General features: G+C 40.1%; 1 protein-coding gene across 8 annotated transcripts in view; it reads left to right on the top strand.

Annotated features, from left to right (window-relative positions):
• The window catches only part of NR3C2 (nuclear receptor subfamily 3 group C member 2), a 193,921-nt gene that overhangs the window by 163,252 nt on the left and 16,865 nt on the right, over positions 1-13,804 (top strand). The window lies entirely within an intron of this gene.

Below are 13,804 nucleotides of genomic sequence, written 5' to 3'. Positions count from 1 at the left end.
AGTAAAGTCAAAAATCTAAGTGAATGTGCAGGCAGTCAAAAGGGGCTTGCATCATTTGCTTGTCCCAGAAGAGTGGGGTTTTTTTCTAGAGGTAAAAAGGAGACATAATCAATAGGATATGGGTACACTTGAGAAAAAAAAGCAAAACAGGAAAAAAATTAACAAAAAAATAACTCATCACTTAATCTCCTGATACATTTTGAAATCTTTTTCTTGGAAAAGATGCTTTGTTGCTGTCCATCTTAATAGTCTGTCTTTGATTTAGGAATTCCTAAATAATTAATGAGTATGAGATGGGTCCCAAAGCAGTGAGCAATATCAAAGAAGGATTGTTTGGTTTGGTTTTTTTTTTTTAAGAGGGAGAACTGATGATTTACTGCATGTGGCTGAAAATGTAGTGTCAGCCATTTTCCTTGTTGAAAATACCTCCATTATGACTTGGACATTAGAGAATTGTCACAGGGGGAAAAAAGGTATCTGTAGCTAGAACTAAGTGAAAATGTGAACTTTGAAGAGTTTAGTTCTCCTTGGGGAATGTAGACTAAAAGTTCAAACACAAAAGCAGTTTTCCCTCATCTCAAGGAAGTCAGTCAGGGGGTCAGAATTTATTGGACAGAGAAATCAATCCTGCTTGCAAATAAAAGTGCGTGTATTGCTTGCTCTTATTATACTGCAGCTTGAAGCAACTTCGAGAATTTGAGATCAATTGTGAGTTTTACGCTGTAAGCCTTGAAGATAGGTGCCTGTAGAGTTATACTAAGGTTGAGGTAGGAATCCAGTTGGAAAAAGGAGTGCAAAATTAAAACATCCCAAAGCAGATATGTATGTGAGATAGTGCTCTATGCACTATCCTGTGTATTTGGTCTCCTGTGTATTTGGCAATATACTCATTGCAGAGAGAAGGCAGTTGTTTCTAAATAGAGAAAAAAAATTTGCCAGGAGATGTGAGAGGGGGACAGGGGTTTTTGAAGTAGCTAATCAGGACAAGAAAGTTCCTTGGAGGTAAAAGAGTAGGAGTTTGGTGTTCACTCTGGAACAGTAATGGACATACCTCTCAAACAGGAAGGGATTTCTCACTTTGCTCGTGTTTCATACTCAGTGTGCATCATGGCAGGCATTTGTTCCCAGTTTCTCACGTTGCCATTCAGAATGGTGGTTGAGACTGCATTTGCAGTCAGAGTTTAGGGCTCTCTGGCAAAGGGAAGTTGTTGAAAAACTGCAAGGAGCCAGTGGAGGTTGGCCAAAGTGGTCAGGGCTGATTGGGACAGCGAGGGACCTGATGGTACAGTGTGGATTAAATTGCAGCCTTCAGCTTCCTAATGAGTTGTAGAAAAGATGAAGTCTGGCTCTTCATGGAGGTGCTTAGTGGAAGAATGAGAGTTTGTGATCACAAGTTTGGGACAACACACTGCCTCCTAGGCAGCAGGAGAAGACATTTCCTAACGAGATGGTGAAACAGTCGAGCAGGTGCCCAGAGAGACCTTGGAGTCTCTGTCTCAGAAGATGTCCAAGCCTTCACTGGGCAAAGCCCCAAGCAGCCTGCTCCAGCTTTGAAATTAACTCTGCAGGGAACAGGGGGTTGGCCTTGAGACCTCCAGAGGTCCCTCCCAAGCTATAGTTTTGTGATTCTAAGTTAAGAGATGCAGTGCTTTTTCCAATTTTGAGGTAAGGCCAGAGCTGGATTACTAGACTTGTACAAGACGGTCAATACAGTTCAGTGTAGAAACCGTTCCCATAATGCAAAATACAATACGTATTCCTGTTTGTGAAGTGCTGTGAAGCTTTGCTCTGAAATCGCTAAAGGCTGGTCTTACCCTTACTTTCTGAGTACCATGGACTTGGAAATGTGCTGCGTAATTCTAAGCACTGGCCTTTGTTTCTGTGCCACATGGTTTATTAGGCCTCCCCAAGGCTTATTTGGTGAAACTTTCTGAGTGTTTTACTGCCCTTGGCATTTTAGGACATTTATTAATTGATGCAGAATGAAAGGGAGATGCTTTACAATGCCTTTCCTTCTGCTGGTTTGAGAGAGTTATATTTCTGTTATCACCTGGCCAAGACATTCTTGGCATTTCTTCATATTATGTCTGGAGAGGTCATTTCCCGTCTCTATGCAAGAAAAAAAAAGAAATGTCCCTGACCAGGCCCTTGGTGCCCCAGAAGGTTCAGTGTTTTCTTCAATGAACAGTTAAAAGGAGTGAAAGTAGAGGCTGACATTAGTGGAATTAGTCGGCTTTGTTTTACGTTAAATGAATTTTCCGCTTACTCTTAACTACTGTGAATAAAAGGAAGTCGTAATGTTTCTGGAGGGCCATGATATATGATCTTGTTTTCTTTCTTATTCTGAAGGCCTGTAAACAAGGCCAACAACAAATGAGGATCCCTGTTGTTAATAGCTGTTAAATGTAACTTTGATTGTGTACAGTGCAGAATGCCTCCCTACTCATATGTGGTTTGATTTCCTGTTAGGCTTGTGGAAGACTGGAAATATTTGTCTGCCTTCATTTAGTCATACTACATATCTAATTAAGTGTACTGTTTGTCTTTATGGTTCAGGCATATATTCCATCGATTTAATTGGGCTTAACTGAACACAAAGATTTTAACTGAATAATAAGAAAATGGCTGCTCAGCCTGTGACAGAAATGCCTCAAAAACAGCCTGAAAAGAGGCATAAAATAGACCAGTGTGTTTTATGTTGTGTTTGTGTAAGTTATGGCATGGGCAGTTTTTTAATCCATTTCTTTTGTAATATAGTAGTTGTGATCAAAACTAATATTCTGTAGATGCAGCTTTGGTTTTATCAGTAAAATCTTCAGAAGACCGTCCTATACATGACACCACATAATTCCTATTGAGGGTAAACACTCTTAAAGAATGACTGCTGCGTATGGGATAACACTCAAAAGGTGTTGTAGTTATGTTCTTTAGGCTGTGCAAACTCAAATTCAAGAAGTTGCAAAATTCCAAAATTAAGGTGGTCCGTGAAATCATAGTTTAAGCCCTTTGGGTACATGCTTTGAAGACTGTATCCGTAACAAAACCCTGAAGTTATGCTATCCCGTAATATTTTTCCCATGTGACTCCTTTGATCAGGTTGGATGAGATGTAAGGATTATATAGTGAGAGACTCTTGGAGGTTTTTCTTCATTTGTTGTCATTGAGGAAGCCTTACCTTGAATGGATCTAGGGATTTGGGAGAACAGAGATATTAGTGGGGAAGATTTTCTTAAGACATGGCAAAAGACTGTCCCTAATTCAAACCCTAAGCTCTGAGACTTTTCAGGTTCCGACTGCAAAAGTAACAGAAATCCTGCAAGAAAAAGAAAAAAGGCTACTGTTTATTTAACTCAAGGAAGGGAGAAAATTTCTCTTTAGGATTTAACCAAAGACTTTAGCTAAAATTTTCTAATCTAATTCAACCTGAGGCGGGCACATGCATGGATAATTTAAGTCCAGAGCATTAAATGAGTAAAAACATACACAACTGAAAGCAGGAAACCAAGCAGTGCTGGCTGGAATGGATGCAAGAACAAAGCAAGGGATGTACAAAACCCCGTGGTTTGTAACGCCAGCTTATTTTCAGGGATTCTGGCTGAAGCTGTGCAAAATGAACTCTTTACTACAGGGAGCAGCCTTAAAGAGCATTTTTAAGATGTGGTTCTGGAATGTAGGGAAGTCAGTTGCAATTTCCATTGGTCTTTCCCTTATTGGATGAATTAATCATAGAACTAGTGGCTAAAATGACTCTTCCCCCGGCTTTGCCCTTTTGAAGGAAAAGGCCTCAACATTTTTGAAAAGAGGTGGTGTGTGTGCCAGTTCATGTCTACAAGAAATCTGATGAGCCCAGCTTTTCTAAAGTAGGAGTTTATGTCTTTGCAGTGCAGAAGTCAGATGCCTAAATTCCAGAGAAAGGCAAGGGATGCTCCTTCTTGCTCAGGTTTTAACGGGCTCAGGCAGTTGCTGTCCCGCCGGCTACTGGTGACAACATCCCAGGTATCTGCTTCCACCCATACATTAAGTCAGGACATTGGCTGGCAACCTTTCAGAGGCTCAGGAAGGAATAAAAAGCATTTACAAGTGCAGCACTGCCAACAGAAACCCAGCAAGAGCCAAGACACGGAATGGCAGGGATCCTCACTCACACAACGTGGGAAACCAGTGGGAGCAGTGGGACATGGGCTGCCTTTGGGGCCATGGCTTGTGCTCCCAGCACATCACCTCCCAGCTGGAAGCCAGAAGCTGCATCCCTCAAGGCAAGCTGTACTGCTTATCCATTCCTTCCCCTAAGGAAGATGCATGGTGGCTTCTTATTTATCCATAAGGCAAAAACACAGCTGATAGTATTGATGATGAATATTAAAAATCAAGCCCTGCTCCTCTATATATTGGTTTGTGCTGGCATAAAAACCCCAGAGGGATGGCCCAACCCTGGAATTCCCCCACAGGTCTTGATTTATTTTTTGCTTTTAGGTTTAACACAGTCTCTTTGTAGATTTCTGGATCCGCAGGGATTTCTGAAAAGACTCAAGATTTCAAAATCATTTCCTATTTTTAGCAAATCTACCCAAATTACCTTATTTACCATTCCAGCCTTACCTGGCTGTTAAATAGCAGTGATGTGGGATACTGAGAGAGTTCAGCGATGCTGAGACACACGGTGTGGAGACTCTTTAGTACGTTAAAGTACAGCATCAATATTTCAACAGTATTTTGCAAATGCACTGCATGACTAATGTGCTGTGCGTTTTCTTGCTCCTTTGATTTTTCTCAGTTTGTCATCTGCGGCATAAAGAATAAATCATAGCTGCAGAAGTGTGCAGGTTCTGAATTTCCTGGCCATTGCACTTCATTCTGTTGTTGGTTTTTCACTCAGTCAAGGACTTGAGGGTTTGCCTAATGAAAACCAGCACTAGGCATTGCATAATATGAGGTACCCAAATTACTGAACTTGAAAAACTGAGTTTAAAACTGGGACCAGTTTTCACAAGCATTTGGATCAGTTAGGTCATTTTTCCATCTCTGAAATTATTATATTAGATCATATGCAGTTCAGTCCTTACAGTAAAAAGGTTTCAGTAGAGACTTCATTTTACTGAATATTATGTACAAAACACTAAGAGCAGAATATACTGATGGAGGTATATAGATGCATATTTTAAAATTTTTTCAAAGTATGTACTATGTATGTAATGTGGTTTTAACCAACTAACAAAGTCTACTACAAATTAGCATAAACACATTCTTTAAAGTGCAAGATTTAGCTCCCAGTAAAATAAAAATGTAGTATTGCAAGCATCTCTCATGCTGTGCCTTTGGTAATTGCCCCAAGTGTGAAGTTCTAAAATTTAGAAGGAGACAGAGGTTAATATTGGCAATAGATGAGCAATAGAGAATCCATTTTGCAAATGAGAAAGTTGAGGGAGAGCAAATGAGGTAAAGAGGGGCAAGAAAAACAGCTTCAGTACAAGGGGATTTCTAGAAAGTTTCTCTGCTGGTGTTGTCTTGGGATGTGGATGGGCAGAGGATTTTGTCACATTGAGGAAAGCCATAAAATTAAATTAAAAATTAAGATGTAGCTCAGCTAAATAGCTAAGATTGTATTAAAAAATCTGCATTTAATAATCATGTATAGTTTATTAGTAAATAACATTTTCATTATGTTCCTAAATCCTCTCATATTATGCTTGTGGAAGCTGGGACCATTAGGATTTGGTGTTGCGTAAGGCAGTGCAAGGATGCAGCAGCCTCTCTGTGCCCTTTCAGTGCTGAAGCCTGTAAGTCTTCCTGGTATTCTGATTTCTATGGAAACAGCAGGAAGATAAACGTAATAAAATAAGATGAATAATTAAAAACATCTTTTTTTAAAATTTTTTTAACCTCATATACCTCAGGGCTTGGGGCAGCAATTAGTTAGATCATCTGTGAATGGTGATAAAGCCAGTAAGTAACTTCTCCTATTGTTTAAATGATTACTTTTTCACTTTTACGTTTGGCAGGATGATGGCTGTTAACCCTTTTGTCTTCTCTTGCAATCTGTTAATCCTGTAGTTTCTAAATTTCGGTACATTTTTGTAATCTCAGTCATCTGGCAGTCTCCAAATCCCTCATTTCTAATTATTATTGCCACAATGAGAGTTGGTAGGAGTTGTCAGTGTTCATTCTCTGCTGATAAATTGTCTGTGCGATTGCTGGTCTTGTTAAAAGGTCAGCAAGCACTCCTTAGTGATCCTCCCTGCATGGTTTTTGCTTACATGTATTATTTTGTGAGGAATACTGCATTCATGCAAAGTGGCAGTGCAGTGGGAAGTGAGGATGTTCATCAGTAAATTTTTTATATACCTTGTTACTACTATTTCCTTTATCATAAAATGTGGCTCAGGTCCCATCCAGAGAAGTACATAAAGGGATGTTGTTACATACCCACCCCACAGCAGTGCAGACAGAAGATGACATTTTGAAAAACTGCTGTCATACCTGTACATAATAAATGTAACATGCTTCAGGCTAGATTTTCCAAGTCTTTATTTTGGGCTTTTTTTCTTTTTGAACAGGTCATTGGTTGGGCAAAGCAATAGATTTGGTTTCTTTACGTAAATTTCTAAAGGCTCTGCCTTTTAATACCTCTATCTCTAAATGATTCTTAAATTTCTAGAGTGTTTTGGTTCAAACTGGGAAGCTGTAAAGGAAAACAGGATATACAGTAGTTTTAAGGAGATCTGTAAGAATGGGGAAATGTCAGAAACTGTCCCTCTAGCACAGTTTGTCATCCTTTAAATCAGCCAAAGAAAGTTTAAGATCAGAACAAGGGGCTTTTTCATTTGCCCATTCTAGCAATGATTTAGGTACTTTCTGAATGTGATGCATTCGGACAGTTGTGCTTAATAACCTTTCTGTGTCTTTCTCTGTGAATTTGCCTACTATCTCTTTGAATACATTTGTAATCTTGATATTGAAAATGTTCTGTGACACTTGCTTCTGCAATTTAATTATGCATATTTGTTTGTTGGAGATGTTTCTAAAGCAGGTGGTTGATAATTTAATGGAGTGCCACTTCATTCCTGTGTTTGCAGTAATAGTGGATATAATCCTTCTCATCCCATGCATGCCATTTATCACTTAGATCTCCATTGAGTCTTGTTGTTTCTTCTGTGAGCTGAAGAATCAGTGAGTCAATTTGACCTCCCTTTGCATGTCAGTTGTCTGCTATCTCTGGCCATCCTCAGCTCCTCTCTTCATGCTTTGTATTAATTTTGGTAGGAGACCACACTGATGCTGGGTTCAGAGCACAGTGGATGCAGCAGCAAAACTACAATTCCTGTCTTGTTCTTGACTCTTCTCTCTACATCTTTGCTTTTTTTTGACGAACACTGAGCAAGCATTTTCAAAAGGCAGAAGCCCAAGAAACCTGTCCCAAGTTGCACCTAGAACTCTTTATTGTGTGTTTGTTAATCCAGTTATTTTGTGTGTATGATGGGAGATGATTATACTGTCTGCATTATCCAGTTAGTGATTTTCACCTTCCATTTTGTTAGCCAGCCACACAGACTTGCAGGATTTTTCAGCAGTCTTTCACAGGCAGCTCTTGATTTCATCATCTGGAGTCATCAGTGAGCTCTGTCACCTCCAGAGGTCTGATTTTGCTCACTTGATGTATGAGCACAGTTCTCAGCCCAGGCCCCAGCGTAGAACTCTGTGAGCCTTCCCCAGTAACCTGCATTACTTGTGAGAGATGTCCATTTGCTATTACCCTTGGTCTCCTATTTTTAAGCTGCTAATAATCCACAAAGAGACGACCTCCTTACCCCTAAGCTCTCTTTAAGAGCTTTCAGGAGATCTTTTTAATAGCTTTAAAATCCAGCCCTGACGTGATTGCATCCTCCCATACCTCCTGATGCGCAGTGTGCAGGTCCTAGACCAGTAATTACCCACGCTGGCATGCTAACAGAATTTATTAGAGCCCATACCCAAGTTGCATGCCCCAGTTTCCTTTGTGTGGAAACCAGGGCAGGGGAGAGGAGGAGGAGGAGAGGGTTGGTGTTTGCTTAGGTCTCACCCCATATGGCTGTGGGATGCAGCTAGACCTGGCATGTGCAAAGCATTTCCGTCATGCAGACGTTGCCTGCATCCACCAGCATGTCCTCGTGCTATCATCAGAGTGCCCTCACAGATTCGTGAGACGTGACCTCTCTCTGCCGAAGTTGTGCTGACTTTCTTCCCTTACAGCATGTTTATTTATCAATTCATGCTCCTCTTTCAATGGTTTTGCTCGATATAGAACTGGAGCTTACTAGCCTCTGGTCTCTTGAGTGCTCCCTTCCCACTCTCAGACCCATTTTAAGAAATCAGTCACGTTTGTTGCCTTCCATGACTTTTATAAGGGCAATTTAAGCAATAAGCTGCACAGCACAGTTAGTAGTTCAGCAATTCTGTATTTAAGTTGCTTTAGAGCTTGTGGATGGATGCCATCTGGTCTTGGTGATTTATTACTATTCATTTTACTGTATTTTTTTTTTTCTTTGTAAACCCTCTTCTACTCGCACTTGAATCTGAAACTATTTCTCACACTTGCTTACTGAAAAGGGAGAGTGGTGCAGAGCCTTACTGGGCTCCTCTACAAAGAGCACTGATGCAAAGATTTTATTTAACTTTTCTGATCTTTCTCAAACGCTTCATTTTCATCTTGCTCATCAGTTGGCCCAGTGGATGTTCTGGCAGGTTTCCAGCTTGTGATGTGTTCAAAAGGATTTGACTGTTAGTTTTTACGACTTTAATATAAGGACTTGCCCAATGACTTTACATTTAGCATAGACCATAATTATGCTCTCTTGGTATTGTCTCAGCATGACTTTGGGACATCCACAAGCATTTTGGGAGGGTTTCTTCTCACTTCTCTCAAGGTCTTAGAATAAAGGTTTCTTCCTTGCAAGTGCCTGAATGTGGTGCTGCTTTAATCTTCCTGCACATCGATGAGCTGTTTGCTGGCATCTCCAAATGCCTTTCACATGCACAGTGCTTTCTTCTGCTACTTCCCCTGTAGAATTAAATACGACCAAAAGAAAAATTAGGAAGTCGTTTTTCTAAACTGGCATGAGAGGAAGATGTGCCTCAGTTGACTTGCAGAAAATGCCAGGCTTTGCGTGAGAGCACAAGCAAAGTCTTAATTTTTGAGGCATTGTTGGCATAAAAGGAGAATTGCTGCTGCATGTGGAATATAGCAGTAATTTTGTTGATGAACCACTGCAAGTGACAATGAGCCCTGGCAGAATGGATGTATAAAACAATACCTAATGGGCACCTTTTCTGGCTCTCAGTACCTTTCTCTGATGAACTTTGAAATGGGGTATTTAGTGTCATGTGTACATTCTTATCACTTATTATTGAATGTGTTATTGCAAAAGCATTTTGGTAAAGGCATAATTATGTATTTTCTCATTTAAACTGTGATTTGTCTCTTTTGAAATGCTAATGCAAACCAAAAGAGTATTTGGTATCAGCATTCTGCTAAGTGCATAATTAACTGTTAATACCAGCATATACTTGGGGTTTTCTGCTATTGATGTGCTTGGGATTTTAGGGTTGCATAACTGGGTGATTATTAAGTTGGATTTTATCACAAGTTCTCTGTTAGTGATTGAGAGCTGAAACTCTCCTTTGGCAAACATTATCCATGGGTTGTTGCCAATTCCTTTGTTGATAGGCATATAACAGGAGGACGCTTGGCTGGAACTTTTAAAGCAGCTCTAAATTTCTTCGTATCACTTATCTGGGATGGTATTCTCTAGGGTCACCGTGAAGATTTTCTTGTGAGAAAACTAATTTTGAGATTTGACTTCTGTAAGTTCAGTTTAAAATTGCCAAGTTGCATTTAAAAATTGCTAATTGCCTGGGTGGCTAGAGGCCACAAAATACCAGCTTAATGTCTGTAGATCTGTTTAATGTGTAATCATCATCCTTGTCTGATTATCAGTGTTCACCACTGGTGGTCCTGAGTCCGGTCACTGTTTTGTCCTGGGTTTGGCAGTGCCCAAATTTGCCATTGGTGCAAGGTAACAGGTATTTTTGGCCTTCTGGAAGGAGATGACTCTAAAGCTTTCCTTTAGGAGTTGAAGGCAAAGTGTTGAAGGGAGTAGGTTTTGTCTCTTTCTGCCGTGGCTTGCAGAGTAAGCAGAGATCAGAAAGTGCTGAATAAAAAGTAAGTACTGAATGAAAAGTCACAACTGAATTTTGCCTGAATCCTGTGTGTATTTTGGCTTGGATTTTGATCAGTGTGTTTAACTTAATGAGGCTGCTCCAGCACGGGTGACTTCAATGGCATTTTTAATGGCTTCAGTGACACACAGGTGTCTGGGTACAGTCCATTGAGCAGAGGGATGCACAGTGTTTCCTGCCCCTGTGCACGGAAGAATTGATTCAGGTAGTGGCATTCTGTTACCACTGTTGGAGCTGTTGGAGTAGCATATTCCCTCAGAGACACTTAGTTGTTGTGACAATAATATGTTTCTTTTTTTCTTTCCCCAAGAACCTCAAAACTTTTTTCCAGTCAAGAAAGCCCTCCTAAGGCAGGTAAGATAATTCAGGCCCAAGGCTTTTCTGATTAGATGGTTTGAGCCACTGAGCAAGGGCTTCTGTAATCCCATGTCCTGGTCTTTTTCCCTCTTTATCCATAGCATCTCTGCCTTGCTCTCAAGGTGTCTGGTGATGTTTTTACTCCTCTCTCTGTCAAGTTCAAAGTGACTTCTTTTGGCATGAGGGGAAAGCATGCTGTGTTCTTGGAGGCTTCCAAACAGGTTTTGACTTTCAGGCCTTTGGCAGGTTTTCTTGTTGGGCTGCGTTTGTTTGATTGGTTGTTTGGTTTGGTTTTGTTACAGTGTAAAGTGCTTTCTGCAGATCCCTGAAATCAATTTAATTGGTGGGCAACCTTCATATGGATGTAGGTTTTAGTCTAGCAAGGGAAAGGCTCTTGGTTATAAAACTGGAAATGGCTCTTAGAGTGGTAGAAGTGTGAAATCAGAAGACACAAAAACTATCTTTGACATCAGAGTTTTGCTAAAAATCTTTCTTGGTCTTTTCCTACGTCTTTTCTGGACTGAAGAGGCCTAGGGACTAAGTCAGGTGTATTTTTGTTCCTCTGAGGTGCTGTGAAATGGGATGCCTTGGCCAATTTTTCCTCAGGATTATCAGCAAGTCACTTAAGTCCTGATGAAACCTCAACACACCCACAACAGCTTTCCCTTTCTTTGTTTCCCTGTCTAATTTAGGAAGATGCCTTGTGCTGCAGCTTTGAATAGTACCCATGAGAAAGTAAATAAAACATGGTATCAGGTTTGGTTTGGGGCTGAGTTTTGCCTGTCAGTGAATATTTCTTGCTGCGTGTGTTCCTCTTTTTGGTTACGGTCAGTTGAGTTGCAGTTTCCATCCTCAGCGAGGAGATTTACGATACTAGTCTTTGTGATGACTTCATAAAATGATGAGTTACTTATTCATAACAAGCTGTTTCTGTTCTGCGTGCCTGTAGTTTCACAGGTTTTGATGTGGCTGCTTGGTTTCTGTGGAGATTACATAAGGGTATTTATTAAGAGATATATGACTGGTTTGGTATTTAGGATGCTTTGTCTTAAATGGTTTCCTGAAACCATCCCTGCTCTCCTGGGGTGACTGGTCAAATCCTACATATCTGTTGTAGCTGGGTGATGTGGGTCATCATTTCTGTCTGCTGCAGCTCATTTAGAGAAACCCAGCAGCAGGAGCAAAACCTCTCTTCCCACCAAGACAGTGGAGGTGCCAGGCTTTCCCAGCAGAAGTGGGAAAAGGAGGTGTCTCCTCCCAAAGCAAAGGAGGAAAATACAGTGGCAATTCATTTCCAATGAGGATATGATGGGCAAATCAGTGACCAGTGGCCAAAGAGGCCATGCAGGAGCAGATGGAAGTTGGGCAGAGCAGTGGGAATGAGCTGGTGGCAGCAGTGGGAATGGCTGGATGCCCTGCCCATCCACAGGGCTGCGGGAAAGGTCAGACAGAATGTGAGCCGGGCATTACATTAAGCCTGTAAGGAGGCACTTGGGGAACTTAAAATGGATTAACTTAAGGTGTAAAGTTTAGAGCGTATTATTATGAAGGAGGATTAAGCTAAACGGAGCTAACAACACCACTTCTGAATGCGTACCCAAATAGCGGATTCAGAGCTTTGGCTCCACGCCTTTTATTCCTTACATGTACTTACCTTCTTGAATGTCCCCATAAAGCTGCTTGCCCTTATATTCCAGATCTTCATATCCTCCGTTTGCCATGTTGAGAGGTTCAGATGCTGTGTCAGAGGAGGGGCTGGGTTTGGTTGGTTGGGATTTGCCTTTTTTTTATCCCTCCGTTTTTTTTTTAACATAAAAGTTTGTTTTAATTTTTCCTCATGATGGTAAAGGCATTTGTGATGACTTGATGGTTTTTTTCCTAAGCTGATGTATTTGGTAAGGAAAAAAATAACTTTGTTCATGTTATGCTGACATGCCTTAATTTCTCAGTGCCTCTTCACTTTTATCATATTTCTATTGCTTTGTTTTGTTGTTGCTATCAAGGTATTGGATATCTGTGATGTCAGCATCTGATTTTTCAAAAGCTCTGTATCATCTTATTCTACGCAACGTGGGCTGAAAACCAAATACAAAGTTGAATACTGTCAACTCCCATAAAATGCTTATCTTTCATTAAAAAGAGTCACAAATTAGCTAACATAATTTTTAGTTAGTAATATTTTGTAAATAAGTAATAAATCAACTTAATTGATTTTCAGGTGGGAAACTGATTTGAAATGAGTTTGTTGTACATTAAACAAACCACCTAGTAACTTGTTCTGTGTATAATTTTATCTCACTACAAACAATGCCATCAGGTTTTCCTTAAGGGTAAGCTGGAGATCAATATTTGTAAGTAGATAAAAGAATGAATATTTAAAAGCCAGAAAGAAATAACTAACCAAAAAAATCCCTGACTATAACTGAAATTCTTCCATTTAGGCAATCATATATAAGCAAAACAAGTACAAGTACAAAGAAAAACAAAAGGCAGAAAACTTTGGACGTAACAAAAAGTGGAAAGCAACACAAAAATCAAGTTTTTGAGTCAGTATACTTTTATGTTAACTCGCACAGAGGGTGTTTTGCCACCAAAAAAAAAAAAAAAGCCTAAGAAACCTGAGACAAAACATCGTAATGTTTTATTTTATTTGCTGTGTGGCTTGTGGTATCTGATGAAAAATCTGTCACTTTTCTCTGTAGAGGTGAAACACAGGCAGGGATGGTGGCAGTGCCTTTATGTTCTGAGGCTGGAGAAACAAACCTTGGTGTCCTGCAAAAGTAATGATGGATGTCATAGACCATTCTTACTTCTAGTGCTGCTGTCTCTGGCCTTCTGAGATATACTTTAACATGTAGTTTTCTAAAATGCAAATGTCCTTTATTAATCATTTGCCTTTTCACTTCAGTGTGTATCCCTCAGAGCCTCCTGGGAGTGGTCCATGATGCATAATAAAAACAAATACATCTGGCATTACTCCTACTATTAAATTTAATTTAAAAAAAAAAAGAAGCTGGAAGTTCTTAGTCTCAAGAAAAGAGGGTGGAGCAGGGGAAAAGTGCAGAGCCCATCTAACAATGGGGAGCCTGCTTTATTAGTATTAAGGAGGACAATGAAATTGCTTTGGCAGTAGTGAAATAAAACACCAGGAAGACTATGTCAGTCTTTGTTTGCACACAGTATGATTCTTCTCTTTCACCAGCCAATTTGTATATTTGAAAAAGCAGTTGCTTGG

The sequence above is a fragment of the Corvus hawaiiensis genome, chromosome 5, assembly GCF_020740725.1.
Source record: "Corvus hawaiiensis isolate bCorHaw1 chromosome 5, bCorHaw1.pri.cur, whole genome shotgun sequence".
Taxonomy (NCBI): Eukaryota; Metazoa; Chordata; class Aves; order Passeriformes; family Corvidae; genus Corvus; species Corvus hawaiiensis.
This window is presented reverse-complemented; position numbering and strand designations above follow the sequence as displayed.